The sequence below is a fragment of the Henckelia pumila genome, chromosome 2 (genome assembly GCF_033568475.1).
Source record: "Henckelia pumila isolate YLH828 chromosome 2, ASM3356847v2, whole genome shotgun sequence".
Taxonomy (NCBI): domain Eukaryota; kingdom Viridiplantae; phylum Streptophyta; class Magnoliopsida; order Lamiales; family Gesneriaceae; genus Henckelia; species Henckelia pumila.
Genome location: NC_133121.1, coordinates 25,796,075 through 25,814,796, shown reverse-complemented (window position 1 = coordinate 25,814,796; position 18,722 = coordinate 25,796,075). Strand labels below are relative to the sequence as shown.

Here is an 18,722-nt window from a genome sequence, read left to right as displayed (position 1 = left end):
TATAGCGGCTGTGTGACTTAAACTTGAGAATCTATACATGACGAAATCCCTGGCTAACCGTCTGTATATGAAACAGAGGTTGTATTCCTTTGTGATCAAGGATGAGAAAAACCTTGAAGACCAGATCGAAGAATTCACCAAGATATTGGATGAATTGGAGAATATTGAAGTAAAGCTTGAGGAAGAAGATCGGGCTTTGATACTTCTGAATGCTCTTCCAAAAGCATATGAAAATTTCAGAGATGCTTTGCTATATGGAAGAGAACAGACGATAACATTGGAAGAAGTTATGTATGCTATTCAATCCAAGGAACTACAGAGAAAGTCAAACACAAACACTGAATCACATGGAGAAGGTCTTACGGCGAGGGGCAGAAGTGATAAGAGGACATCCGTTGGGAAATACAGGAAAAAATCCAGATCTAAGAGTCAATGAAGATATTAGAATAGAAACTTGGGTAATATGAAGTGTTATGCTTGTCAGAAGGTTGGGCATCTAAGAAGAGATTGTCCAGAAAAGAAAGGAAAGAAGCAGGAAAAACCCAAAGAAGATGGTACTCTGGTCGTAGCTACAGATGGATATGACTCAGCAGAAGTATTGGTGGTTTCTAAAGGTGATCAAAACCATGAGTGGATACTGGATTCAGGATGCTCCTTTCACATGTGTCCTATAAGATCTTGGTTTGAAAAATTGGAGGAATCAGATCAGGGCATGGTACTATTGGGGAATAATCAGTCATGCAGAATAAAGGGCTCTGGAAATATCAGAATAAGGATGCATGATGGAATTGACAGAGTACTCACCAAGGTGAGGTATGTGCCCAAGTTGAAGAAAAACTTGATATCATTGGGAACACTTGATGCTCAAGGATACTCATTCAAATCAGGAGCAGGAAGTATATCAGTATCTAAAGGATCTCTGATTGTGATGAAGGCTGTAAAAAGGAACCTTCTATATGTACTACAAGGTGAAACCATTATTGGAAGTACAACAAGTATTCAGGAACAGCAAGACAGAACCAAGCTATGGCATTTGAGGCTAGGACATGTAAGTGAGAAGGTATTACATGATCTCTCAAAACAGGGTCTGTTAGGTGGAGATAAGATCGAATCACTGGAATTGTGTGATAGCTGTGCTCTTGGGAAATCAAAAAGAGTATCGTTTGGACAAGGAAGTCACACAACTGAGCAACCATTGGTCTACATTCATTCAGATCTATGAGGTCCTTCTCGGACAGAAACTCATGGAGGAGGCAGATACTTCATGTCTTTGATAGATTACTACTCAAGGAGAGTATGTATATTCATCTTAAAGACTAAGGATGAAGCTTATGAAAAGTTCAGAGAATGGGTGCTGGCAGTTGAGAACAAGAGTGATCGAAGAGTTAAACACCTGAAAACAGATAATGGGCTGGAATACTTATCAGATAAGTTTTTCAAGCTATGTAAGGAGAAAGACATTACCAAACACAGAACAGTGGCAGGAACGCCATAGCAAAATGGCCTGGCAGAGAGAATTAACAGAACTCTTCTGGAAAGGGTCAGATGTATGTTGATCAATGCTTCTCTACCTAAGTCCTTCTGGGGAGAAGCATTATCTACTGCGTGCTATTTGGTCAATAGGTGTCCATCCAGTGCGATTGGTTTCAAGACACCAATGGAGAAGTGGAGTGAAACACCTGCAGACTACTCAAACTTGAGGGTATTCGGATGTCTTGCATATGCTCATCTGAAACATGATAAGTTGGAAGCAAGGGCAGTCAGATGTATATTCATTGGGTATCCGGATGGTGTGAAGGGTTATAAAGTTTGGAACCTGGTGTCAAAAGGTCCAAAGTGCTTCAACTCCAGGGATGTGAAGTTTGATGAATCCAAACTGGGATATAAAATGAATACAGATGGAAAGGACAGTCAGATCAGTTTGAATGATAAACTACCGATTGAGGTGGAGTCTTCTGTGCCAGATGAAGAGTCAGATGAGATGCAAGATGATGATATGACAGTGAGTGATCCAAAAGAGGACTTAAGTACTTATAATATTGCAAGGGACAGAACTAGAAGGGAGATCAGAGCTCCTAAGAGGTTTGGTGAAGCTGATCTGGCATGGTATGCACTTACATTAGCTGAGGAGGCGGAGTATTCAGAGCCGAATACATATGATGAAGCTATGGAGAGTAAACAGAAAAACAAGTGGATTGAAGCTATGAATGAAGAGATGAACTCACTTGAGAATAATCAAACCTGGAAGCTAGTAGACAGACCAAAGCATCAAAAGACATTGGGATGCAAGTGGATCTATAAACAGAAGGAAGGAACTCCTGGTACAGATCAGATCAAGTATAAAGCAAGATTGGTTGCAAAGGGTTTTGGTCAAGTTGAAGGGATAGATTTTAATGAGGTCTATTCTCCAATGGTCAAACATTGTTCCATCTGGATTATGTTAGCACTGATGAACCAGCTCAACTTGGAGCTTGAGCAGATGGATGTGAAAACTGCATTTCTACACGATGACCTGGAAGAAACCATTTATACAAAGGGCTTCATACATCAGAAAACCCAGAACAAGGTCTGCTTACTGAGAAAATCATTGTATGGGCTAAAGTAGAGTCCGAGGCAGTGGAACAAGAGGTTTGATGAGTTCATGATTAGTATTGGTTTTGTGAGAAGCCAATATGACAGATGTGTCTATCTGAAGAAGGATGAAAGACAGGTTATCTTGTACCTACTGATTTACGTTGATGATATATTGATTGCAAGTAAAAGTAGGACAGAGATATCATCCTTGAAACAACATCTCAACACAGAGTTTGAGATGAAAGATATGGGTGAAGCGAAGAGAATTATGGGCATGGACATAGTGAGAAATAGAAAAAGACAGAAGATTCATCTGAGTCATAAGAACTATTTGAAGAAGGTTGTTCTGCGGTACAACATGAATCAAACAAAATCTGTCTTGACACTTCTGGGACAGCATTTGAAGCTATCTGCGAATCAGTCAACTGAAAGTGAGGAAGACAAGAAGAAGATGACTGGTATTCCATATGATAGTGGAGTGGGAAGTCTCATATATGGAATGGTGTGTAGTAGGCCTGATCTTGCATACGCAATCAGTGTAGTGTCAAGATTTATGGCTAATCCGGGTACATATCATTGGGAAGCTCTGAAGTTGATTCTTCGATATCTCATAAACACAACTGGGCTGGGGTTGAAGTTTGAAAAATAGCAAGATGGGATTGATCCGGTATTTGGATATGTGGATTCATATTTTGCTGGGAACTTAGACACGAGAAAGTTGTTGACTGGTTATGTGTTCACCTTTTATGGCACAGCGATCACCTGAAAGTCAAATCTACAGTCAGTGGTTGCCCTTTCTACCACTGAGGCAGAATTCAAAACTGTTACTGAGGCCATAAAGGAAGGATTGTGGTTAAAAGGGATGAGAGCGGAGTTGAGTATAAAACAAGATCAATTTGTAGTACACTGTGACAATCAAAGTGCAATACACTTGACGTAACACCAAGTCTATCATGAACGATTGAAACACATAGATGTGAAGATGCATTTTGTCAGAGATGTAATTGAAAAAGAAGATGTAATCCTTCTGAAGATAGCATCAGAAGAAAATCCTGCAGATGCTATGACGAAGTCACTGCCGTATGCTAAGTTCAAGAAATATTTGGACTTAGTTAATGCGGTGATTGGAAATTAGCCAAGGCGGTTAGGATGGAGAGCCGCATTCAACCTGAAAGAATCAAGGTGGAAATTGTTGAAGTATGCTTCTATCAGATTGAATGGAAATAGAGAAGAGATCGGATCGAATAGTACAGATCAGATGAGCTCAGTGTTCAGATGAGTTCATGGTCCAGATCGAATACTTGGATCAGATCGATGAGATGGTCAGATGAGTCTTCGGATGAGTTCATGCAGATAGATTGCTCGAGTATTGTGACTTGGTTAGAAGTCAGATAGAGTTTTCGTAAAGCAAGAAGCTTGCAGGCAGATCGATATAGATCGAAGTACAAGAGCAGATCAGACTGGTGAATGAAGGCTTATCGGGCTGGACCATGTTGACTTTATAATTGGGCGTAAGTTACTGTTGACCTAAAGCCCAAGATGAAAGTCGGTTTAATTCTCTATATAAACAGATGGAAGATGGCCGCAACGAACATAACAGAAAATCAAATTCTTCAAAATATGTTGAGAGAGAAGAAGGAGAGATTTCGGAGGAGAAAACTTGGGCGGAGATTGTGACGGGAAGATTCTGTATCAATAGCTTGAATCATGTCTGTATCTAGCATTAAGAGTTTTCTGGTCTATCTCTGTAATAAGCTCTGTTGATATAGCTTGGTTGTTTCTATTGGTAATTAATAAAGTGATTATGTTGCTCTCCCGTGGACGTAGGCTAATTCATTGCCGAACCACGTAAATACTTGCGTTCTTTAATCGTTTTTGCGTGAGTTGAGTTTGATCTGTGTGCGTTGGTTTTATCTGTTCTAGGATTGTATTATTGTTCTTGTGTGTTCGTTTGCGTGGTGAATTCTTGAAAATTAAATTTCGGATTGATTCCTAACAATAACATTTTAGTTTTGTGTATATTTTTTTAAAAATTTTAATAATTCAATTAATTCATATTTATATATTTAAATATGACTATGACAAACATCTAGAATAAGAGATGTATATGTCCTTCATTTATTTAACAAATTTATGTGTTACTTCGTAATGTGTATGTCTTAGGATCAAGCATGTACCACTAGATCAAAAGTTATAGTTATAAGTCAATGCGTAATTTTAATTTCTTACACTTACGACATTGCAGATGGGTCAGGTTGTTAAGCCCATGAGTATATATAGGGAGGGGTGTGCCTTACTGGTGATTTCTCATATCCTTTCAAGATCAGTTTTATCATTTCCTATTGTCGGCACTGTCCTTCACAAAGACAGTATTACTCATTAAGATATGATGTCCATCTTTTACAGCACACCTAGCCAACCAAATCAAATAGCGCATCGTCAGCAGCTTGATGCACTAGAGCTTCCTAGGAAGTCACACACCTATAGTACTACTCTCACACATGTACTCTTAATCCAACAGTATGTAACTTGTATCCCGACAATTTTATCAATATTTATCCGGTGTACAGTTGATGTTCTTCACAAAATATAAAATTACAGAACTTTCATTTGTTAATTACTACAACAAAATTGTTTTTTCGCAGCGTGCAAAGTGCCTTTCCGCAGCGTGTACTACTGCAAGCTGCACAACTATAAGCTGTTGAAATTCATGGGTCATCGACAGCGCGCAAGGCATGCTGAGAAAAACATTATTTGCAGCACACAACGCACGCCGCGGAAAATTTATTGGTAGCGGGCAATGCACTCCGCGGAAAATGTTTTGGCAGCACGCGAAGCTCGTCGCGAAAAAGTTATTGGCAGCGCGAAATAAGCCGCGGAAACATTTTTGGCAGCGCACATGTGCACGTTGTTGATTTGTATTTTTTATATTTAATTTATAATTGCATTATATTATACGTGTGCAAATTAAAATAAATTGAAACTCAAACAATTATCATACCATAATCAACCATCATCAACACATTTAAACAAACCAATATAGTAAGTATATCATACAAACTAATTAATTCTAATTTTTCATTATCTAAATAAGTATACATAATATATTAATAAAGTAACTCGATCTTACTTAGGAACAAGCATCATTTCACATTATGTTTTCACTTTACATCAAAAGACTTTAAGTAACCGCTTCCAAAACCTATAAGATCAATTCTCTTTGTTAACAGTTTCAGCAAAGGTACATATCGAATAGTCATCCACTCTATTGTAGCAATTAGAAAGGAAATATCCTCAAATTCATCCAACTCAATCTGTTAAAAAAATAATCTATCAAAAAGTGCAAGCACTGAATATGCATAGTGAAACATATTTCTATCTAACCTGGAACATGAAAATGAGTTATTTCATGCCTGTGGAATGAAAAGATCGAATGAACCAGCCTCATTCTTTACAGTTGACATCTTTGAATTTAACTTCATATCCAAGAAACCATAAGCCTTTAAAGATGTTCAGCTGGAAGAGATCTGTGTAAACATCATATTTCATTTTAGGCAAATCGGTATAACTTATAATAGGCATGCAAACCAATTCTGTGCATTCTACCTTGAACTTTTCCACGAATTCATATTTCTCACTTTTTTCCTTATTACTTATTACTTATTACTTAAAACAACATACAAAAAATAATATCAACATAATATGAGTTAAATGAGCATAACCTCGATCTGCAGCTCATTGTGTGAATGTGGTCTTATAGGAGTTAAATTCAGCTCCAAAACAGCCTTCATTTATTAATTCCTCGGAAATATTCAAAACTTAAACTTTTTAAAAAATTTACAATCAATCAAATTTCCTTCAATCGTGGCTACATACATTTGTCCGTGATAATGTTAAGAGGAAAGCACATCTACTTTACAAAGCAGTAAGGTCATAAAACTGCATTTAAAAGCCGAGTGCTAAAATTTTGGTCTTACACGGTCATCACATGAATTCAAAATATAATAATGAGGGGAAAGAAAACATAGCCATTTACCATATGAGTCAAAGCTGCTTATCCCAATGACACAAGCTCCATGCCAAATATGAAAATCACCAGTTAAGTTTTTCATATACTGACAACAAAGTAGCAAAAACCTTGTAAATATACAATGTAATCTAATCAGTAGGAATACACCAATGCTAGCACCATAGGCCATTGCATGAGTCTGAAAACCAGTTTTCCTTGAGAATAAAGGAACAGAGTAAAAAATTCACACAGAGCTCAATGCATGATGCTTGCACGGTGCGTAGATGCGTAGTATATGTTATGAGCATGAATCATCATTAATTAAATTACACAAAGACGCATGTCAAAGACTCAAAAGAGAGGAACAACTTAAAAAAACAGCACTTAAAGAGGAAAAATTTCTTTATTTCTTTCATTCTTTCATTCTTTTTCTTTTTCTTTTTCTCTTTTTGATAGGAAACTGAAGGGTAGACTTACTTTCAATACCAAGATTACTGAACAATGAGAAATCTTTTTCGATTCCAATGGTAAACCTGTGTATAGCCTGTTGACACTTGCTTCTTGGCCACTTGCTATATCAGTACTATAGCCCTTGATGCCAAAACCTAGAGTTGATTTGTGAATAGAACAAAGAAAAAAATAAAGTTATATGTGAGCCCAAAACTTTGTTTTGTGTATGAAAATTATAAACCATGATCTAATTAAGTTCTTCGTTTGTTGAAACTGAGATTAACCAAGATTACTTTTTATGTTTTCATTTATTTATTTTAAAAGATTTTTGCATAGCATTGCATAAAATGTCAAAGTTTTTTCAATTTTTATCACTAATAACATATTTCAAATTGATCATATATAAGCAGGTGTCTAATACCATGCGTAAAGCTCTGAATGTGGAACATTATACTAAAAAAAACAAGTCATAAATACATGAGACATATATAAATTCATGGTTGATGGCAGAGGACACACCACTAACAAACTTTTTTATGTGTTACGAGCTGCAATTGAATTAAAAACAAAATTATGTTTATCCTCTCATAAAAGAAAGGAGAAACATATCATTCCATTAGGTACTCAATTAAATAACTTATATTAATCATCATGCATTCGCAAAAAACTTATATCAGTATATGTGACATTATAATATTTATCCCCACGATTTAGTAAATTAAATGTGGTAGTCAGTGAGAAATCCGGGAACTTGGTAATTGAAAAGGTTTAAATATATTTTATATCGTGTCTGAAATATCTAAGTTCTATTTAACTAAGTTGTGATCTTAACTAGAGGGGATCTTCAAAAGTTACTCTAGTTTATTCCGAAGATATGGAAACTATACATAATTGTTTGGAAAAATGGATTTCGTCATATATTTTAGTAACGCATACCTCCTGTTCAAGTTTTTGTCTTCCCATGGAAACATTATCAAACTCGTGCTTAAGGGCATCGTATAACCTCTCGAGCTACTTGGCCTTCCATCGAGCCAGCCGATTTTGGAACCACACAGCAATCTGTCCGAGCTGCATCCCTAGTTCTCCAGCGAGTTTCATTTTCCTGTCGGGGTCCGCCTGTAGACAATGAGCTGAAGAATCTTGTACTTATTTCATCCATTAAATGCTTGCAGACAAGTTTCGACCCGGGACAATTAGTTTTTCTTTCAATACACCAACTATACTCATCTTTGTTCTAACATTCCTACAGCATTAGACATTACTGAAAATGATTCAAAATATTATCTCGTACTTTAATCAAAAAAAAAAAGAAAAGGATAATTAGTTTTCGAAATTAAGTTTATGTTATTGTAGACCCAAATAAACTTTTTCTAGATTGAACAATTCCAACTTCAACAAAGAATCAAATATCCAAGTTCACAACACTGAACACAATCATAAAATTTCTCCCCCAGCAAACCAAAATTCATCAAATCTCCAACATCAAAAGCATATCCTTGATCCTATAAATCAAAATTTCAAAGAAAAAATCGACATTATTAAACACAAATATTCCGTGAACATTTCCAAAAAATGGAATCCATTCCAGCATAACCAAAAAAGCTAACAAGACGCTCGATTGACCAATTAAGAAATTATGCTCAGCATAGAAATCAATCAAAATAAAAGGTCCGGATAAGAAAAGAAAATAAGATACCACAGATCCTGATTTGCGCCTTGAGCCGAAGCAGACAAAATTGAGATTGGAAGAGCCGACCGAGACGCATAACTGGAAAATCTCCATCTCTGAAATCTGTACTTTTTTCATCCCTTTCCCTTCAAGAAACTTCTCGATTATATTGTGATTCCGGGAGATCGAGGGCGCCGCAAGAGAAGCACTTGCACTGTACATGTTTATAAAACTTTTAACGACGTGCTTTTAGTTTCATGCCATTGAAACTACTATGCATATAAAATATCAATATATTAACAGCGCACATTTGTGTGTGCACTGTTAATAATAACATCAACGACTTGTGATGTGGTTTTGATAAACTAAGTGCCCGGGCCAACAAGGTAGAAGGGTGGGCTTGACGGATAGACTGGGCTAAAAATATTATAAGATGAGCATTGAACTGGCTTTACCACTTTCCTTCCGTGATGATACATGAGCAGAAGGAAAATGCACCAAAATCCTGTTAGTGGGGCTCCAGAAGGTTTTTCGATCTGGTCACTCCAATGCTTAAGTCAGACTCAGATAAAGAGTGGACTTATAAAGAGAATAGAGAGCAAATACAGTGATTTTTTACTCAAGTGAGCATACATTTGCCAATACCTGTTGGAAGGTATTTATATGCCTTAGAGTGAGATTACTATTCCGCCTTTTCCGGGTAGTGGCCATGATCTACATCGTGGATGGTTAAGCTAGCCACATCCCTGCTTTATGGGTGACCAGGCCGGGATGTCCGGGGTCATGACAATGTGGGGAACATGCTCTTGAAAAATAGGTTTTGACTGGATCATTATGACTTGGTCTTTCCGGCCCCCTCTTCCTCAAGTATCCGCCCGAGACGAGCTACCTGTCCAGTCTCGAGCTAACAGCTTGACACTGGAATTCTTACCTCCTATCCCCGAGCCATAAGTCTGACACCCATAATTTCCCAGGGTATCACCACTCCTTCTTAAAATAGTCGGGCCAGCCCTGCTCGTTGTCCCGAATACCAGCCCTGATACCCTTAACTTCCCGGGGTATCACCACTCCTTCGTAAATTAGTCGGGCTAGAGCCCTGCTCATTGTCTTGAGTACCAGCCCTGATACTCTACTCCTTCGGCGGTAAATCTTTGAATTTCAAATTTTAAATTTCAAACGAGTTGGACGCCAGCCCTATCAGTTGAAGAGACGAGCAGCTGTCAGAGTACGTTACTTGTCCTTTCAGTCCGAGTCATCATTAGGCTGCCCATTCAAAGTTCCTAGGCTAACCCCCTTCGTTTGATCACTTCTAAACCAATGCCCCAGATCTCCCTCCAAATGCTATATATACTCCCTTGCTTCCTCCGTTTCTCACTTTTACTCTCTCCAGCAGCTGCCTTCTCCTTCCTCTCTTGCTTCCACCCTGCTTCTTCCGTGCGCCCTCCGGTCAGTTTCCTCCGCTACTCTCCTTCTTGTAAGTTTTTCCTCTTCTCCGTCTCTTATTCCACCATGTCTGAATCTGCTTCTTCCACATCGGGTGCCAACGCACGAGGCTCACAAAGTGTTGAGTCTGGCGTGTTGCATCATGATTCCTCCCCCCCTGTTTCTTCCTCCGCCTAAGTGGTGGAGGCTCCTTCCTCTTCTCGCCCCAAGAAAACCCAAGATGGGCCTTCTAGGGACAAAGGGAAGGCTAAGGTTTCTCACACCGCACCACCCCCTACACCATCCCGCAGATCAAACCCCGAAGGCCCCTGGTTTACCTGTTTCACCACCACCCTTCGCCCGGAGTCAATAAAAGAGCTCCAAGTCATAGGTAATATTTCCCCAGCTTATTCCATTATTATCCCGGGCCCGATGGGCAAGGCTGACTAGCCTCCTGAGGGTTTCTACACCTTTTTTAGGGAGTAGCTCCGAAACGGGCTCCGCTTCCTGGTCCCTCCTTTTTATTATCAAATAGCCAAGTTCTTTAAGGTACCCTGAACCAATTCCACCCCAACGCCTTTCACATGATGGTTGCTACTTACGTTCTCTTTAAAATGAATAACCTGACCATCATCCCCCTCATTTTTCACTACTACTTTGCTTGCCGATTTACTGAGGCAGCCTTCTGTAGTGACCCGTAACTAATTAAAGGTAATTAAGGGATTAATCAAATGCAAAATAATAAATTAGGGTCATGATCAGAACGGAAGCTCCGATGGTGATCGGAAGCTCCGGTGTGCAACGGAAGCTCCGGTTTGGAACGGAGGTTCCGATTCTGCTTATCCATGGCCAGTCAGTGAGGAACTGTGACGTCCCGTATTTTAAAACATTTAATAAAAGAGTTGCAAAAAAAAGTGAGAAAATTTTGAAAATATTTAAAATAATACAGGGAGTGCATCACACTAACTCCAAAAGAGTTTAAAATATAAATTTATAACAATAAAACTCGTGACTGAACGTTCACGAAGTCAAAGAAATACCGATGCAACCCTACCACAAATACCTTCTAAAATACGGCACGTCGAAACTTACTACTAACATTTAAATAGGATGGGAAAATGTGATTTACTATACACAAACTACTTACATAAAATACATTTGAAAATAATCGAGAAATCTTCACAACAATATCAAACTAAAATGAACATTGAAAAGACTAAACATTTGAATCCCTCTAAACTAAGCATTTAAAATATTTACAATAAAATAGTAAAATCTTTACTTTCAAATATCGTGCATAAATATTGTAACAACATTATGTAAATAAACATATGTAAATATTTTTCTTTAAAAACATCAGAGCTTCAGAACTGTCGTGTCATGCAGTGTCTTCGCCTCTTGGACTCTTTAGCCATGCTACCAAAGCTTTTTAAATCAAAACTGCTAAACCATCTGCACCATTCAAGTATAGTGAGTCTAAAGGACTCAGCAAGATTAAAATATGCATATCGATATCATTATTTCTTCAAAATAACTTGAACATACATAACGTGATACCTTGAACTTGAGGAACTTTAACGTAAACATCATAGAACTTTAAACTTAAAATCTTAAACATGAACTTCAAAACTCTTAAAAGATGCAACAAACTTAAACATAAACATCAACATACTTAACTTTAAATCTTGAAAATAGACTTGCATTTCCTCAAAACTTTACCATTTCATTCTTAAATAAACATTTGCACTAACATCTAATTAAAATCATGCAACTTGGACAACATCAAACCGTGAACATAAACCATGAACATAACATAAAAACTTATCATTTTGGGGTGATGAATTATGTGAAATTGTGGAAACCGTCATAATGGGCACATTCGTAGTTCTTGTTGATCAACAAGCATTTATTTCTTTTTGGAGGCCCCTCCGGAGCTCATCCCGAAGTACCTAACCCGTACATTGAGCCATGTGGCATTACGCCTCATAACATTAGTTCATTCATTTTCGGAGGCCCCTCCGGAGCTCATCCCAGAGTACCTAACACGTACATTGAGCCATAATTGGAAAGGTCCCTCCGAAGCCCAAACCGGAGTACCAGTCCCGTCACTAGTAGAAAATGTGTCTTTTACTTCGTCAGTTTTTACTTCGCCAATTGGTAATTACGAAGTAAAAGGTAACAATCTACTTCGGTAATAACACGAATAAAGTAAAAACGCACCTTTTACTTCGGTACTTGAAAAACGCGGGCTTCACTGATTATTTTGGACATTATTTTACTTCGGCATACTATTATTGATAAAGTAAAAAGTAAAAAAATTAATATTTTTTATTATAATTTATGAAGTAAAAGGATTAATCGGATATTTTGACCTTTTCCTAACTTTTTCAACACTTGTGAAAAAACAAAACACGATCCGATCCCCTTTCTTCTTCGTCGTGAGAAAGAAAACCTAGCTGCTCGATCCCTTTCTTCTTCAACCGCCCACCATCAACCACCGTCGGGAACCGACTCCAACGCCCTATTTCGAAAGCAAAAGGTCTGAATCTCTCTATTTTTGTTTCAATTTAGGTTTTACATGTTTTGGAAGATTTCAGTGCAGAAAGTCTGTTTCCTTTTCTATCTCTGAACCTTCTTTGCCAATGTAAGTATGGCTTAACTTTTTACCGAATGATATCTTGAAGCACTCCAGAAAACAAGAGGGTAAAGTAGAATGCATATGCTGCTGCATTTTGAGTTCCGTTTTCTGGTTTTCAAGTGTCAATCCTTGCCTCTTATTTCCTTGTTTTATTGTTTCTTAACCTTTTAAAAAAATGAAAATTTAAATGGAGCAAGTTTTATTCTTGATGTTTCCTCCTTTTTGGTTGGGTTATAGAGTGGCAGTGCTGTGCGTAGAATGTGATGATGGCCTCCTTTTGAACCTCTTTTTGGTGTGTAGTGTGGTCTCTCTTGCTTTTCTTTTTCCCGCTTTTTCAGCGTTATTGTTGGGTCTACTATATAGTTCGATATCTTTGGAACTGCATTATGCATCTTTACAGGCTTTGTTAGTCAAAAGCAAATTTAGAATATCAGAAAAGGTTGATGATCGATCCCTTTTCTTTAAAGAAATCCCCTTTTTCTCCTCCTTTTCTTTGTATCTTCAACTTGCTTGTGTGTTTTGTTTTATCTGAACTTGCGTTACTAGTTGGTTTTCAATGTTTTCTTGTTTTGCTTTCATTCACTTATTCTTGCCACTTCCCTCTTCATGTCTCCCTTCTTTTGGCTCATCTCATACTCTTAGGTCTTGGCTTTGGTTTCATAGTTGAATGTGCTGTGTATGTATGATAGTAGCCGCATTTGGTTAACTTGTCTGAAATCCCCGAATGGTTAACACATTTTCCAAATGTAACAAAATCCTTCTCTATTGATTCATTCAACTCAAATATTAGCCATCATTAATTTCGTCTTGATTAAAATATTTTAGAGATTGAACGACATGCATTATAAATTTGATCCTAATTAGTATAAATGCTCGACGATCGGGTTAGTCGTGTGTGTCTCCAGGGGGCATAATTCACGTTGCTCTGTTTCATATTCGTGCGCATTTGTGTTCATGGACTCGTAAAATCTGCTGTAAGTATTACCTTGATTGTGACGGGTGATAGGTGCCTCACCTGGGAGATTATGATGAATGAAAATAATTCTCACGGTTAATATGAGAAACGACCATTTAGTTAAATCTTTGAAGTGCAAGGTTAATCACCATACATTATCCTATTTAGTTTTTCTAGTCAAAGGACGAACCCTGTATATCTCTGTGTTTAGGTCCGCGAGCAAATGTGTTCTTTTCGTGATATGAGTGGGAAGGATATATTTCTTGATTACATGTTTCTTTCTTTCTAATGATTTCCATACATTGATGTTGACATATGATTGTGGGCCTGATTAGATAAAATTGAAGTGCTAATTATCCATACTTGTTTCTATGGTTATAACATCTTGTCATGAAAGGAAGTAAAGTAAAACCACCTATTCTATTCTTTTCTATTCTATTCTATGCCATTGTGGTTAGAAGCCGCTTTGGTCTTTGGTTAGAGAGTTTTTCATGTAGGGGCTTGGGGACAAGTTAAGTAACGTGTAAGGGTTTGATGCAAAATAGAATGGGAAAGTGATACTGAGTAGATGACAGTCTGAATCTAGGAAACACTGAAAAAAAGTTACCTATCAATCCGTTTGGTCTTTGGAGTGTTGGATCCCATCACTGGGACATGCCTGAATCATTCCACAATATAATGCTAGTAAATTATTTTATGTTGCTTTCTTTGCTAAACAATCTACTGTTCTGATAGTTACTGAAACGACCCTAACTCTCTAAATATAAATAAATATGCGGAATTTTTTTTTTTAATACTTACTAAGTAAAAATATGTACATACATGCCCATACATATATGCACAGAATAAATAGATTTAAAAATAAATAACTTAAATAAAAATGCAACCTTTAATAAATTAAATATCTGAGTCTAACATTTAATAAAATACTGACATAAGCAAAATAAATAAAATTTGCATGCACTGAAAATATTTAAATAAAAACATACAATAGTGTCAATTACTGAAAATAAATAAAAATGTATAACATGATAAAGTATTCGAAACATGCATATAGACTCAGACAACGGTCACGGGGTTACTGCTTGTCCCCTCATAGGTCCTCGCCGCCGGTGGGTACTACATCCTCCTCTACGTACTCACCTGCACCATATCAGTGTAGTGAGCCTAGAGGCCCAACATGCTAACATAACAAGGGTTTAAAATAATTTAAATCACTTTAATACTAATACATAACATATACATGAATGAGCATGCTTAAAAATATCATGAACATAACATAAACTTAAATTAAACTTGAATATCATAATACTACATAAACATTGTTGAGCAAAGTATTTTCTAACATCGAAAGGTCGTATCCATAGTGTAACCATACATACATTAAATACTGATCAGCGTGGTAAACCAACGTACGTGGCGGTGACGAATCACCTCTTAAATTGGCAGTAAACTACCCTTCAATAGTTCACATATGGGGACGAATCCCCCTTAAATTGTCACACTACTTCAATTTCCAACATAAAATTATTTTCTTTTGCTCAACCTTAAACATTAAATCGTGCATAAAAATTATTTCATGAATGCATGTACTTAAATAAAATGTGTGTCCTTCATATATATTTAATTTAATTTCATACTAACATATAAATATTAAAAATAACTTCCATGCATAAAAATAATTAAATATATATTCAGGACACATGCAATTTCTCATGGGTTGTACTGAACTGCTGACCCTAACACTCAAGCCCAATTTCTTAAATTCTGGCCCATTAACACTGAGACTGGCCCATTAACACACTTAAACCCAAAAATACATTTCTAGGCCCAATTAATAAATTCAAGCCCATTAAAACATTCCTGGTCCAATAACAACCTATTCTGGCCCAATGGGCCCAAAAGCCCAAAGACTGGCCCAATAATTCTCATGGGCTCCCAAGCCCATAAAAATTATTAGGCTAACTTAAAATAATTATTCAAGCCCATTAATAAACTTAAATGTAGCCCATTAATTTAATTAATCTAATTAGCCCAATTAAAACACTTTAATTTAATAATTAACTTAAAAATAAAAATACCCGAGCCCGACTAACTTGACCCGGACCCAACTAACATAACCCATGACTTTCCAGACCCGACCCGGACACAACAACCCGACCCGGACCACCCCAAACCCTACAACCCGTCGCCCCTCCCTTGTTTCTTCTCGGCCGCGAGCAGCAGCCCTTCTGGGGCTGCTGCCGCCCTGCTCCGGCCGCCCCTGGCCGGAGCTCCGCCGCCCAGACGTAGCCCACGTCTGGGCGGTCCTAACCTGGTCCCTGAACCCGAGCCATGCAGCCCAGTCCCTAGCCAACCCGAGCCCTTTCCGTGAACCTTAATCTGTGCGCACAAGGACCAATCCTTGCACCAGCCCTTACCTGGGCTCGTTTGGCTCGAACCACTCGAGCCACTCGAGTCCAGACCACCCTCACACAGCCTAGGGACCCTTGGCCAGCAGCTAGACGCACCCATGGCTAAAAAAAAACGTGAGCATGCTTCCACAAAACATGAATAAAACACATAATCAAAGCCAACTCGATTTTTCTGAAAAATTTTCTTGAATAAATCTGATGATCACACACACACATGCATAAACACTGATATGGCGAAAAAATTCGAAAGGAAACATGCCTTGCACTGTTAAAAGAAGAGGTAGGAGCGTGTAGAACGAATCCGGGACGACGGGACGACGAACAACCTTGAAGCTTCGAAAAAAAACACGTCTATGGAGCCTTAGGCTTGCTGATCGATGAATGGAGAAGGAGAAGAGTGGAGGAGAAAACTTATGGAGGCGGCTAGGTTTTAATGTAGGGTAGAAAATTTGTTTTTTGATTTAATTAGAATATAGGGTAATTAAAATATTAATAAGGGTTTTAAATATACAATATATATAACTTAAAAAAACTCTAAATAATAAGTAAAATCTGATAACTAACGTAAAAATCCCGAAATAATTATTTTAGGGAATTTTAAAGGTAATTAAAAGTCAATATTTTGGTTAAATTTGGATAAAAATGAACTCCTAAAATTATATAAAATTAAATACTGAAAATTTTGAGGAGATAAAACTCAAAATAATATTTTTGGGCTCTTAAAAGGCTCATGAAATAAATTGGATAGAAAGTTTTCATCTCGTTCGTCCACGGTCCCGTCTACGCGATAAAATAATTAAATTTCCATAAATCATGAAAAATCACTAATTATGGGTTAAATGCTTAAAAATAACTTAAAACATGCACAAATAATTTCACATAATCATTTAACCCATAATCTAAAATTCTAAATAAATAAAATCCCTAATTATAAATGCGAATTTACGTACTAAAAATACTGGGTGTTACAATTCTCCCCCCTTAATTTGAATTTCGTCCTCGAAATTAAAGTACTTACCCGAACAACTCCGGGTAGCGAGTCCTCATGTCTGCCTCGGTCTCCCAAGTAGCTTCCTCCTCCGAATGATTCAGCCACTGGACTCTGACCATCGGTATGACTCGTGTCCTCAATCTGCGCTCCTCCCTAGCCAAGATCCGTATAGGCCTCTCCTCAAATGCTAACTCCGGTGTCAACTGAAGAGGCTCAAAATCCAACACATGTGACGGGTTCGAGATGTATCTCCGAAGCATGGATACATGGAATACATTGTGTACTGCCGCTAGCCCTGGCGGTAGAGCTAAACGGTAGGCCAACGTGTCAACTCTCTCCAAGATCTCGAATGACCCTATATATCTAGGGTTAAGCTTCCCTCTCCGGCTAAATCGCACTACTCCCTTCATAGGTGACACTCTCAGAAACACGTGATCACCTACTGCGAACTCCAAATCTCATCGTCGAGTATCTGCATAACTCTTTTGACGACTCTGAGCAGTCCTCATTCGATCCCGAATCTGAGTCAAAATGTCAGCTGTCTGCTGCACGATCTCAGGACCGAGTAAAATCCTCTCACCAACCTCATCCCAATGCACAGGAGATCTGCACCTCCTCCCGTACAATGCTGCATAAGGAGTCATACCTATAGACGACTGAAAACTGTTGTTATAAGTAAACTCCACTAATGGCAGTCTAGTCTCCCACGAGCCCTGAAAGTCGATGACACAAGCTCTCAGTAGATCCTCGAGAACCTGGATCACTATCTCAGACTGACCATCTGTCTGGGGATGGAACGTTGTACTGAAAAAAAGTCTAGTCCCCAATGCAGTGTGCAAACTCTTCCAAAACGCAGACGTAAATCTCGGATCTCTATCTGATACTATCGACACTGGGATACCATGCAGTCTAACAATCTCCTTTATGTAAAGATCTGCATACTGTGTCAACGAGTAAGTAGTCCTCACCGGTAAGAAATGAGCTGACTTGGTGAGTCTATCCACGATCACCCAAATAGCTGTGCAACCTCTGGCACTCCTCGGTAAACCAACTACAAAGTCTATCGTAATGTTCTCCCATTTCCATTCCGGAATAGGAAGAGGTCTAAGAAGTCCTGCTGAACGCTGATGCTCAGCCTTGACCTGCTGACAAGTCAAATACTCTGACACAACTCTCCCGATGTCTCTCTTCATCCCGGGCCACCAATACAATAGCTGCAAATCTCGGTACATCTTCGTACTTCCGGGGTGAATGGAGTACGGAGATGTGTGAGTCTCTGCTATAATCTCAGCTCTCAACTGATCGACGTTTGGTACCCACATCCTACCACGGTACTGAACAATGCCATCCACAACTGTATACAGAAGACCACCCTTGGCCTCATCTCTCTGTCTCCAACGCTGCAACTCCTCATCAGTAGACTGTCCCTCTCTGATCCGATCCCGTAAAATCGGCTGCACCGTCAACACTGACAAGCTCGGTGCATGACCACTCGAGTAAAACTCCAAATCAAACCTCTGAATCTCACTCTGCAGTGGTAACTGAACTGACAACGATACCACTGACGACTTTCGACTCAAAGCATCGGCCACTACATTAG

General features: G+C 38.3%; 1 long non-coding RNA gene across 4 annotated transcripts; it reads right to left on the bottom strand.

Moving 5' to 3' along the window:
- Nucleotides 1-5,605: 5,605 nt before the first annotated feature.
- Nucleotides 5,606-8,898, bottom strand: LOC140884179 (uncharacterized). 4 transcript variants are annotated; one of them, XR_012150579.1, is made up of 6 exons: nucleotides 8,730-8,898; nucleotides 7,970-8,276; nucleotides 7,061-7,188; nucleotides 6,611-6,689; nucleotides 5,959-6,101; nucleotides 5,608-5,888 (listed from the first exon to the last, which is right to left on the bottom strand). It is a non-coding gene; the product is annotated as an uncharacterized lncRNA (long non-coding RNA). The 4 variants fall into 4 exon arrangements; XR_012150580.1 differs by having other exon boundaries at nucleotides 5,606-5,888; nucleotides 6,611-7,188; nucleotides 7,970-8,294; XR_012150578.1 differs by having other exon boundaries at nucleotides 5,606-5,888; nucleotides 6,611-7,188.
- Nucleotides 8,899-18,722: the final 9,824 nt, after the last annotated feature.